This window comes from Rattus norvegicus, chromosome 5 (genome assembly GCF_036323735.1).
Source record: "Rattus norvegicus strain BN/NHsdMcwi chromosome 5, GRCr8, whole genome shotgun sequence".
Taxonomy (NCBI): domain Eukaryota; kingdom Metazoa; phylum Chordata; class Mammalia; order Rodentia; family Muridae; genus Rattus; species Rattus norvegicus.
The window spans coordinates 114,421,347-114,433,915 of record NC_086023.1 but is presented as its reverse complement, the minus strand read 5'-3'; the positions used below and the strand labels follow the sequence as shown (position 1 = coordinate 114,433,915).

The 12,569-nt window shown below is 39.9% G+C and overlaps 1 protein-coding gene across 11 annotated transcripts in view; it reads left to right on the top strand.

Annotated features, from left to right (window-relative positions):
- Positions 1 to 4,925, top strand: part of Caap1 (caspase activity and apoptosis inhibitor 1) — a 101,057-nt gene extending 96,132 nt beyond the window's left edge. For 2 of the 11 annotated variants that reach the window (XR_005504518.2, XR_005504515.2), the window contains 3 exons: positions 1,358 to 1,484; positions 3,465 to 3,539; positions 4,112 to 4,925. The gene's annotated coding sequence lies outside the window, so the exon portion shown is untranslated. Of the gene's footprint in view, positions 1 to 228; positions 1,485 to 3,464; positions 3,540 to 4,111 lie in introns of all 11 variants that reach the window. The other 9 variants (XR_010066459.1, XR_010066454.1, XR_010066458.1 and 6 more) reach the window with 7 other exon arrangements.
- Positions 4,926 to 12,569: the final 7,644 nt, after the last annotated feature.

Genomic DNA, 12,569 nt, shown 5'->3' with positions numbered 1-12,569 from the left:
AATAAATTGAGATCAAGAAATATAACACATTGTGAAATAAATCAGAAGTCTTATGACATCTCTTAATCTTTTATAACATGTTTTTGGACTTGATTTATATATTTAAAATAACTATCAAGGTATTCTTTAAATGTTAAAATATAAATCACAGACAAAGGCTTGATTTATATTAGTGGATGTGAGGGATGTGTCAAATGATTGCTGATTTTTGTAACATTCCCTGGACAGGGCGACAGATCCACAGAGCACAGGAGGAACGGCTGCTTCATGCGCCATCTGCTGACTTGTAGGTGCAGGCTGTCTCCGAAGACATGGTAGAAGCTTGATAGGAACTCGTACTTCTCTTTCGGATCTCTCCAGCTTTATTGAAATCTTCTGTGCAGGTCCCAGCCACTCCATGTCTCCATGGCAGATCAGATGCGGGTGGCTGTCTGCGAGGAGAGTATAGAACATGGAGCAGATTGTCTTCTTAGGTAAACCTTGGTTCTCTGATATTTCCCAATAATGACTACATCACCTGGCCATTAAGGCACCGCTGCAAACAGACAAACAAACAAACAAAAACAACAACAAAAAAACCACCGCCACCACCAACAACAACCAAAAAGGGCACCACTGCTCCATATTTTCCTCTTCCAATCTGAGGACCTTTTGTTGGTTTTGTGAACCATATCCATCCTCCTGGTCCTTTTGCATGGCTGTTGTCCTCCTCCTCTTCTGATCCTCCCGGTCTCCCCTTAAATATCACTGCCTTAAGAATCCTTTCTGATCTCCTTTCCTACAGAGATCCCCTTACCCACTGCCCTGTTCATTTCCTGACACTTTAAAAATAGTTCTTCCTAGAGTGTTCACTTCATTATTTGCAACAGTAGTGTGCTCTTAAAGGCAAGCAGTATGCACTCTAGAAAATTATTAGATAAGCAAATAAAGATCTGTAAGATTGCATTTGAAAAAAATTACCTGAATTTTAAAAAGTATGAGAAGCATTGCTTTAAATCAATGATTCTCATTCTTCCTTAATGCTGTGACCTTTTAATGCAAGTTTCTCATGTTGTGATTACCCCAATGAGATTATCTTCATTGCTACTTCATAACTGTAATTTTGCTGCTATTATTAATCACAATATAAATATCTGATATGCAAATGGACTTAGGCAATCCCTGTAAAATGGTTGTTTAATTCCCCAAACGGGTTGTGACCCACAGGTTGAGAACCACTGCTTTAAATGAAAATGTCCATAAACCCAGGAGATATTGTTACACATATAAGCTCCTTGTGATGGTTCAGTAAGCTGGCTGTAGGGTTCTGCACTAGAACTCACACTCATGGATGTTCTCAGTCTCCCTTTGTTTGCAGGTGCACACGGGCTGACACTCTGCAGATGCAAACGTGCCGTTGAAACAAAGCAAGAGTGCTGTGTGGCTCCCAGAGCCTTGCCTGGGCCTGCGTTTCCTCCTCTTCCACTCAAGACTCACGTTAGCAGGTAAGCTAGTGAAAGTGCGTGTAAGGCATGATAGGGACTTCCTTAAATAACACACATTTATATTAAAAGGCAAACAAATGAACCGATTATAAATATTAGACTTCTTGTGGCAGTGAATTGTGGTGCATAAGACACTGTGTTTATTCAGACACTGTCACATACCATGTTTTTAATTTATGTTTTAGCAATTGGTCTCAAACTTCTGTGGAACATTTTATTGTTTATGTAACATTTAGGGAAGAACACAGTACATGTAGTCAAGCGTCTAAATGACAGTGTGGAAAAGAAAGCTCAGAAATAATTGCAGTAGAGCCTCTACTGATGCGAGATAGATATTGCTTCAGAATGATTAACATAATGATTATTAATATTTAAGCTGCGCCATATAAATGTAAATGTCACACATTTTCCCCTTACAATGCAATCTCATTCAGTTAAAACTAATTAATTTGTTAATATTTTCTACTAGTCATCTACCATTTATCTAAAACACACTTGAAATAATTTCTAAACCTCATAAGAAGGAGGAAAGTAACTCACAATGAATCTTTTGTGTTTCTCTTGAGTCTTTTTCCTAAGACAAGTCAGTCAGTCAGTCAGTTTTGTCACCTTGCTGGCACAGTGTTAGTCTGCACTGGCATCTGTGTTATCTAGAGAGGACACTGACACACTCCAGGATAGCTTCCGCCCATAGAAGTTACCCACTAGTTGGAAGAACAAGAGACATATAGAAAAAAAAGCTGCCTGCATATGCTACATCGTTCAGTTCCTATTGTGTCTATGTGCCATACAGACACAGAGACACATTCATTTCTAGAAGAACAACAGTGTTAGCACACCAAGAGTTTCCATGTTCCTTTTGCTCAGTTTTCCCTAATCTTAATATCTTACATAGCCATAGTTACTAAACTGAGGTGTTACCGTTGGTACATTAACTAAATTGCATGTCTTTTCAGATGTAATGAGCTCTTTAAATAACGGGTATGTTTTCTTTCTGTTCCAGGGCCTAATATTATATTTAGCAAATATGTTTTCAAAATAGGATAAAATAGAATAAACACAGGATAAAATAGAAAAGAAAGATGGAGAGAATTTTATGAGCACTCAGCATCAGTACCATTAGTATTTAGTGTGTCCTCTTCCTTCTCCCGTGCACATTAACAAACACATTTTTAAGATCAGTTTTGACACCTACCTTTAAATATTTTTTTTGTATGTGTGTGACAGCATCTAACTGTGTAGCCTAAGCTGGCCTAGAACTTGTGTCATCGTACCAAAGCCTTTCAAGTGTCAGAATTACAGGAAGGTACTATTTTATATCGTCACCCACCTGCTTTTGAAACCTTTCAACGTGTGGATTCCAGGGGCGAACTTAGGTCATCACCTATAGTCGCAGATAAACTTCTCCACTGAACCATCTCAGCAACCTTCTATCTTTAATCATTTAGAAAATGACAGGGTCACCCTCTGTAGTTTTAGTTTGAAACACTTTTATGTGCGCAGCTTTTTAAAATATGGATATTCTTTTGGTTAACATTACTCATTCATTGTTCATTTCAATTTTTCTTTCTTGCAAATGATATATATCATGGTGATTTTTAGTACATGTCTATATTTTAACAGATCAAAAGGAAGAATATATCATGTGAGAATCTAGGAACCACCGCCCACTTGTTTTGTTTGATTTCAGACTTGACTAATATATTTAAGCTAAACTGAAAGCTGTGAAGTTGAAATGAACCTCCCTGCTCTTGGAGACCTGTTTCCCTGAGGGAAGGGAAGCGCCCTGAGGTCTTTAGCCTGAGGCAGCACAATGGGAATCTTTAGCATACACGTGCAGCTTCCAGCCTAAGCTTTCAGAGGTCTTCCAAGTGAGCTCTTGGAAGATTATCACAACTGATAGGTTTTAATATGTTTTGTCCTGTGACTAGGGATACCACTGCTTGGGCATTTCCTATGATTGGATATTTTTGCTTTCAGGGTTTTCCTGTTTCTAGACAACAGTCATCAGCATCAGAGAAGAAGGACTTGAATTGTCTCTGACTTTCAGAACAGGTAGTTCCTCTGCTCCTAGGCCCCTAGCCCTGTAGTGTTGAGATCTCTCCAGCTGTAGTCAGAGGCCATTCTGTCACACATGAAAGAAGCAGAATTGAGGCAAACATCTGGGATTCCTCCCACCGCCACTGCCACCTCAACCCCTCACTTCCAAGCCACAGGTCACAGTGGCTGGACATTGTGAGCTCACTCTTGCTATAAGGGGATACCCTTCCTGGACAAAAATGTGGAGAGTAGAGAAGTATTTGAAGTTAATTAAGCAGGCTTCGCCCATCCTGAATCCAGTACCAACCAGAAACCCTTTGACATTAAGTAACGCAGGCTCCATAGCCTGAGCTTTCTTGACGTTAAATGTAAGACGGCTATAGAGGTCAATCTGTCATTTGAATGATGTGAAAATGTCTGGTGTGGTCTCTGGCATACAGTGCACATTTGGATGAAAGTTTATTCAATGAAGGAGGGATGGATGGATGTACTTTCTAGCTGTTTGAACACCCCATGACTATTTGTGATAGGAAATATGATGAATATCAGAGAAATGAATTAAATATCCATTTGTTTCTCCCTCTCAGGGTTACAGACAACATAGACAAACTCCGGGGAGAATTTATTGGATGAATAGTCAAAGCCTGAGATCTAGGAGCTGGAGCAGTGAGCAGGTTGATGCTACAAACTGGATCCCGGGGCTCCCGAAGCCGAGTCTAAGGACCTTTCCTCTGCAGCTGACGCCTTCACGCCTGGTCTTTGGTGACTTGTCATCAGCCCTCAGGAAGACAGGGCTGTGCCCTACAGCACGGACACCGATATCATCATTTCTCTGTATCAGGCACTTCTCAGGCAAAGGGAATGTTGGGAGAGGAATGCAGTTTTTAAAGTTTTTTTTTAAATTGATATATTTTATTTGAACTGTTATATAGTATAGAAACATTTTGTAGAACAGCAAATGTTATTAATTTAGAAAGCGGTTTACCATAAAAGAGAGACATGGAAAATATTCATGTGCTGGGCTGGAGGAGTGCTTGGCTGGTATGTGTGAGGTCCTGGGTTCAATCCCGAGGAAACCTCCTCCCCACAAAGGAAAAAAAAAAGCAGAAAATGTTACATGATGACATTTCAGAATTCACTGCAAGTTTTTGAAGGTTCTGTGGAGGATGATTGACATAAACTCCACATATTTGAAGGACATGGTTTGGTATATTTTGGCACATATTGTACACATCTGGAAAACTGCCACCTTGATGAAGATAATGAGTTTACCTCACCCCTGGATGTCTCCTTGTGCCTTTGCCTTTGTATTCCTTCCCTGGCCTTGCTGTTCCTAAGCGCCTACTGTTTATGTCCCCTGGATTGGCTTGCATTCTTTAGAGTAAATAGGATCATACAATGCATAGTTCTCTGTGTGGCTTTTCTAATCAGCACAGCTACTTGGAGACTCACCCATGCTGCAATGCATAGCACTGCTGTTTCTTTGTATGGATGACTAACGCTGAACGGAATATATGGCTTGCTTATCTGTTTACTAGTTGGCAGGCATTTTACTTATTTCTCTTTGGGGCTGTTACCATAAAAATGTTATGAGAATTTATGTGCAGGTGTTTACACACACACACACACACACACACACACACACACACACACACCTTTTGTGTAAACTAGAAGTAGAATGACTAAGTCATACTGTAGATGTGTATTTAATGTTTTTATAAATTGCCTAGCAGTAGCGATTGCACCATTTTATATTCCTACCAGAAATGTCTGATATCTGCACTTGTTCCATATCTCCACAAACACATAGTATATGCCCAGCATTTACTTGGATAACAGTACTTTAGAAAGGGAAACAAGACAATTTAAAAAACAAAACAAAACAATGGAAACAGATGGAGAGGCTTACAGCCAAACATTAGATGGAGCTCAGGCACTTTTGTGGAAGAGATGGGGGAAGGATTGAGGGACTTGCAGAGGATAGGAACTCCACAGAAAGACCAACAGTGCCAACTAACCTGGATCCTTAGAGGCTCCCAGAGACTGAACCACCAACCAAAGAGCAATCGTGGGCTGGACCTAGGACCCTTGCACATATGTATCAGAAGTGCAACTCAGTCTTCATGCCGGTCCCTCAACAACTGGATCCAGGGCTGTCCCTGACTCTGTTGCCTGCCTGTGGATCCCATTCTGCTAACTGGGCTGTCCTTTCTGGCTTGTGAGAGGGTGCACCTCGTCCTGCTGTGACTTGATGAGCCAGGGTGGAAGGTGATGGTGGGGGGTATCTCTTCTCAGAGGAGACTGTGGGGGGGGGACTGGCAGGAGGGGGGGAACTTTTATTGGGATGTAAAGTGAGTATGTTAATTAATTAATTAAATTTAAATAACTTACCAAAGAAGATAAACAAATGGTGACAAACATATTTAAAGTATTTAGGTACCAAAGAAATGGGAAATTAAAACCGCAATGCTATGCTTATTCAAATGGTGATATGAAAATATAACTAATAATTTTATATTATTATGCTCAGATTATAGATGGAAAACTGGGTTCCGCAGAGTTAACTTAATCAAAACAGAATATTATGTTGCAGTCACTTAAAAGCTTTATAATCTCAGGTTTGAAAAGTGGGAATTTCCTTATTATTTAACTATTCCCTTTTCTGGGAAGCTAGGCTGCTCTAGTCACAGTGAATATTATGAAAGTTTTGCTATCCGTTAGGATAACACTGTTGCACACTGTAAAGATTGCCTTTGCATTGTTCAAATGCTGGTGGCAGATATGATCATGCCTTGCCTGGGTATTTTGTAAACACTCCCTGTCTCACCGTCTGATTGGTTTACTAAACCGCTGACACCTGTAGCAAAGGAGGAGAGAATAGGCAGGACTTCCAGCAGAGAGAGGAATGCTGGGAAAGACCAAAAGGCGGGAGATTTCTGCAGCCGGACACTGAGGAGAAGGAAAAGTGCCAAGGCTAGAGACTGAAAGATAATGTGCCACGTAACAGAATGTAGATTAGTATAATGGGATAATATAAGTGAGTTGGGAACAAGAGTAAGCTAATGCCTAAAGCTATTGTAAATGCCTTAGGGTTTTACTGCTGTGAACAGACACCATGACCAAAACAGCTCTTATAAGGACAACATTTAATTGGAGCTCGCTTAAGGGTTCAGAGGTTCAGTCAAGTATCATCAAGGCAGGAGTAGGCAGCGTCCAGGAAGGTATGGTGCAGGAAGAGCTTTAGGCTGCTAGAAGACTGGCTCCCACGTGGTTAAGAGGAGGGTCTCATTGCCCAGCCCCACAGTGACACACTTCCTCCAACAAGGGCACCCCTCCTAAGTGCCACTCCCTGGGCCAAGCATATTCAAACCACCACAATAAATAAATGTAAGTCTCTGTCATTATTCAAGAATGGGGCAGGCATGTTATAGCTGTCTAGTTATCCTGTCCAACATTCTTTGTCTGGATTCCTCTTGGAGAACTAGTCAGATTTGGGAAATATATGAAAATTTCACTGGTCCAACAAAGGTACCTAGTCTCCTTAAAACTATGACCCCTAAAAATCAAGTTTTTCTAAAGAGTCTTATGTAGCCCAGGCTAGCATCTACAGCTTTATACCTAAAAATTCTCTTGAACTCCTAATCCTTCTGGCTTCATATTCTGGCTGCACCGTCACCCAGTTTTATGTAGAATAAGGAGTTTAATACAAGACTTTGTGCATGCCAAGGTAACACTACCATGTGAAGTGCACCCTCAACTACTGTTTGTGTTTTTTAAATTGGATATTTTAAAATTTACTTACATTTCAAATGTTATCCCCTTTCATGGTTTCCCATCTATAAACTCCCTATCCAATCCCTCTTTCCCTTTCTTCTATGAGGGTGTTCCCCCACCCATCCACCCACCCCTTCTTACCTTCCTGCCCTGACATTCTCCTACACTGGGGGATCCAGGCTTGGCAGGACCCAGGGCTTCTCCTTCCAATGGTGCCCAACATGGCTATCCTCTGCTACATATGCAGCTGGAGTCATGTGTCTGTCCATGTGTAGCTTTTGGATGGTGGTTTAGTCCCTGGGAGCTCTGGTTAGTTGGTATTGTTTTTCTTATAGGGTTGCAAGCCACTTCAGTTCCTTCAATCCTTTCTCTAATTCCTCCAATGTGTACCCCAATTTTTAATAGGGTTATTTCATTCTCTGGAGTCTAACTTCTTGAGTTCTTTCTATATATTGGATATGTAGCCCTCTATTAGATGTGGGGTTGGTAAAGATCTTTCCCAATCTGTTGGTTGCTGTTTTGTCCTATTGACAGTGTCCTTTGCCTTAAAATTGCTTTCCAATTTTATGAGGTCCCATTAGTCGATTCCTGATGTTAGAGCATAAGCCATTGGTGTTTTGTTCAGGAGCATTCCCCCTGTGTCCATGAGTTTGAGGCTCTTCCCTATTTTCTCTTCAATTAGGCTAAGTATATCTGGTTTTATGTGGAGGTTCTTGATCCACTTGGACCTGAGCTTTGTGCAAAGAAGTAAGAATAGATCGATTTGCATTCTTCTACAGATGCCCTTAGTTGAACCAGCACCATTTGTTGAAAATGCTGTCTTTTTTTCACTAGATGGTTTCAGCTCCTTTGACAAAGATGAAGTGACCATATGTGTGTGGGCTTATTTCTGGGTCTTCAATTCTATTCTGTTGATATACCTGCCTCTCTCTGTATCAATACCATGCAATTTTTTTTTCATGAATGTTCTGTAATACTGCTTAAGTTCAGGGATGGCGATTTCCTCAGAAGTTCTTTTATTGTTGAGGATAGTTTTCACTATCCTGGGATTTTTGTTATTCCAAATGAATTTGCAAATTGCTCTTTCTATCTCTATGAAGAGTTGAATTGGAATATTGATGGGGATTGCATTGAATCTGTAGATTGCGTTTGGCAATGGATATTTTTACTGTATTAATCCTGCCAATCCATGAGCATGGGAGATCTTTCCATTGTCTGAGATCTTCTTTAACTTCTTTCATCAGAGACTTGAAATTTTTTTCATACAAATCTTTTACTTGCTTTCTAATTTTATGAGGTCCTATTTGTCGACTGTTGACCTTAGAGCATAAACCATTCGTGTTCTGTTCAGGGAAATTTTCCCCTGTGTGCATGTGTTCGGGGCTCTTTTTCACTCTCTCTTCTATTAGTTTGAGTGTATCTGTTTCTTTTTTTTTTTTTTTTTTTTTTTGGTTCTTTTTTTCGGAGCTGGGGACCGAACCCAGGGCCTTGCACTTCCTAGGTAAGCGCTCTACCACTGAGCTAAATCCCCAGCCCTGAGTGTATCTGGTTTTATGCGGAGGTCCTTGAGCCAGTTGGACTTGATGTTTGTATAATGTGATAAGAATGGATCAATTTGCATTCTTCTACATGCTGACCTCTAGTTGAACCAGCATCATTTGTTGAAAATGCTATCTTTTTTCCACTGGATGGTTTTTGCTCCTTTGTCAAAGATCAAGTGACCATAGGTGTGTGGGTTCATTTCTGGGTCTTCAATTCTATTCTGTAGGATAATGTCATTATGCAGGTGAAGGCAGGTACAAAATAGAACAAGGCCTGTCATTAGACGAGAAGGAAGGATGGGCGGAAGAAAAGTTTTAGAGAGAAGGAGACAAATCCAGGGAGGCATAGCAGCCGAGAGAACATGGAGGTGAATGTTAAGATTCCTCTCTGCACCTTTACAGATTGTTATGAATATTCTTAAGGGATGGATATGTACAGGGCTTTATATGTCTAGGTGAGCAATTATATCTTATCAACTGGATCAGAAGTTATTGTGTTCTTTCATGTGGCGATTTAATTGATTTTAAGAGAGTGTATGGTGGCTGGAGATACTGGGCTGCCATGGAATTGGGATGCATATTTCTGACATGGTGGCAACCTGCCTTTGGAACTAGATGGGTGGAAAGATTGTTGCCAGGCTCAGAGAGTACCCATTGACAATGTGATATGGGATGGAACAAAGCAGGTGAGATCCTTTGCTGACTGAGATGAAGATATCTAACAGATGTCTCGGGGCACTACGGTTCTGGCACTAGTGCTGGAAACCTCATTTATTATAATTTTACCACAACACTATTCCATTGATCTACCTGCCTGTCTCTGTACCAATACCATACAGTCTGTAATACAGTTTGAGGTCAGGGATGGTGATTCCCCCAGAAGGTCTTTTATTGTTGAGGATAGTTTTCACTATCCTGGGTTTTTTTGTTATTTTAAATGAATTTGCAAATTACTCTTTCTAGTCTATGAAGAATTGAGTTGGAATTTTGATGGGGTTGCATTGAATCTGTAGATTACTTTTGGCACGATGACCATTTTAAGTTTTTGAGTATGTTAATCCTGCCAATCCATGTGCATGGGAGATCTTTCCATCTTCTGAGATCTTCTCGGATTTCTTTCTCCAAAGACTTGAAGTTCTTGTCATATAGATCTTTTGCTTGCTTGGTTAGTTATTTGTGTTTTTATATGACAGATTTTAACTTGACTCATGCTCTACTCATTCTCAGCCATTTGATCTTGGGCAGATTTTTAAGTAAACAATTTTCAATTTGCTCCTTTGTAGATTGGAAATAGCTATCCTGATGTTGATGTTTTTAGGGCTAGAGGATCTTTCACATTTATATACATTTACTGCTATGTCCTATAGTTACTAGTCTCCCAGTGCTGATGTTACCACACCAATACTAATATATAAGCAGCATAAGAATATGTATGTTAAGCTTTGTACTTACTATCAAGCTCAAAACACCAATTCATTAGCTAATATCTTGCATATAAATGACTTTTTCTCTCCTTTAGGAAATGGTAATCTCTAGACAGACTATGACAATTCACTTTACAATAGTTACTGAGAAGTAAAGGAAATGTTCTTTTGAGGATAGCTATAGTTTCTATTGAGCCACATCCTTTGAGTTTTGGAGTTCAAGGATCAGACACATCGGAGTCACAGATTGCAGAGAATTCAAAGACAGCATGATACAGAACTGTGGAGCACTGCCCCTTATGCTCAGAAGACTGAAACCTGGTTGTAATTTTGTGGCCTTATCCTTCTCATCAGGCGTTCGCCCTTGGTAGATGTGCTTGCTTCATCCTCCACTTGCTGTACTACCACTGGCTCTTTCCCAGGCCTCTGGGAATGTTGCTATAGCTACCAGGAATACATTTTCTCCATTCTATTAGTTTTCTTGGAAATATGGCCAATGCTTTTGGTCAGTACTTGGGGACTGAAGTGAGGCTTCCTCCACACATCTGGATGTAAGATTATGAAAAGAGACAAATACACATCTTTAGTGGCTACCTCCAACAACTCAAGTAATCCATTTATGAGTTGGTCCTACAGAGCGCCTGAAATTCTGTTGTTTGGCACTACTGTTCTTATGCAAACCTCTCAAAACTGAGACTAATTGCTTTGCCACATTGCAAAACTGCCCTGTTTTCAAAACAACCTGGTCAGGAGATCTGTTAATGTCCCAGCTATGCATATATGAATAGAAAGTTATTGTTTGTCTCTCATGCAGTACAATTTATGTAGCATTTGACTGTGCTGGTTTAAGCATCCCCAACTTGACACTTGAATGTCGAAGGAGTGGAGATTATGATCTTCATCATACATCTTGTTCCTTAAACTCAAAGTGTTGACACATGTCTTTTTTGTGTAGCATTTTTTAATGCTGTCACTTTGCAGTACAACAAAATTATTTCTCTCACAATTTCACTTCAGAGTAAATGCATAACACTTTAGAGTAAAGATACTTAGCAACTTTGACGTTTTTCAAAGTGTGTCCACAGTCCACCCATTTTTTCATTTACTAAAAATGTGGTAAAATATGTATAACAATGTATATAACATTTTTTCACATTTGAAGTGGGTATTTCAGCATATTCAATAATTCATATTTTTATATAATCATGAACTTATTCCATATTATAACAACTTAAAGTCTATACCTACCTAGCAATAATTGCCACTTTTTTTGGCCACAGCTCCCACAATCCCTGTTCCACTTTATGTAATTGACTTTCTTTTTATTTCATTCAGTCGGTTCATTCAGATCTGCCTTTTTAGTTTCCGTTTCAATTCATGTTGACAAATCAGAAACAGTGTGGAAAACAGAAAAAGGAACCTATGTACACTGTTGGTGGGAATGTGAACTAGAAAGATTATGGAGATGGTAACTAACACTATATGCGTTTAAAAAAACAGTTCAAAACTTACTATTATAGAAGTAAGAAATATTTAAATCAAGTTACCATTTACTGGGAGAGACAGTATCTCAAGTAGACATCATATGCTATCAAATGAAACCCCCAGCACCAGGAACAGGTTAAAAACATTTTTTTTGAGTTGTTGTCCAACTGGATCCCATAGATTCCTCCTCAAACATTATAGATCATTGCCAATTATTAGTTACCCTCTGCAACTTGAAAGTAAGACCCAGTTACTAAAGACGCCACATACTGATGTCATCTAACATAGATAAATTGAGCTGGTACTCAACCAGAAGCTTTATTCATACTGAGGAGCATCTATAATGCTGGAAAGTACTATCCATGCTCATAGAGGAGAAAAGTAACATCAATTTCGCCCAGCTATGAACCCTGCTACCTACAATAGTGACCTGCCTGCAAAGTATGCCCACTGGTGTAATAGTACACAAATGTTATGGGAGTAACTGGTGTTTTGCATGAGAATGTCTCCTATAGGCTCGCATGTTTGAATACTTGGTTCCCAGTTAGTGAAACTGTTTTGGAAGTATTTGGAGGTGTGGTCTTGTTGAAGGAGGTGTGTCCCTGGGAGTGAGCTTGAGGTTTCTAAAGGTCTCAGTCTCTCTCTCTCTCTCTCTCTCTCTCTCTCTCTCTCTCTCTCTCTCTCTCTCTCTCTCTCTCTCTCTGTCTCTCTCTCTCCTCTGTTTACCTGTAACTTGTGGATCAGTTTGAGTTCTCAGTTTCTGCTCTAGTGCCTGCCTACCTGCTGCCATGTTCCTTACCATGATGTTCATGGACTAATCC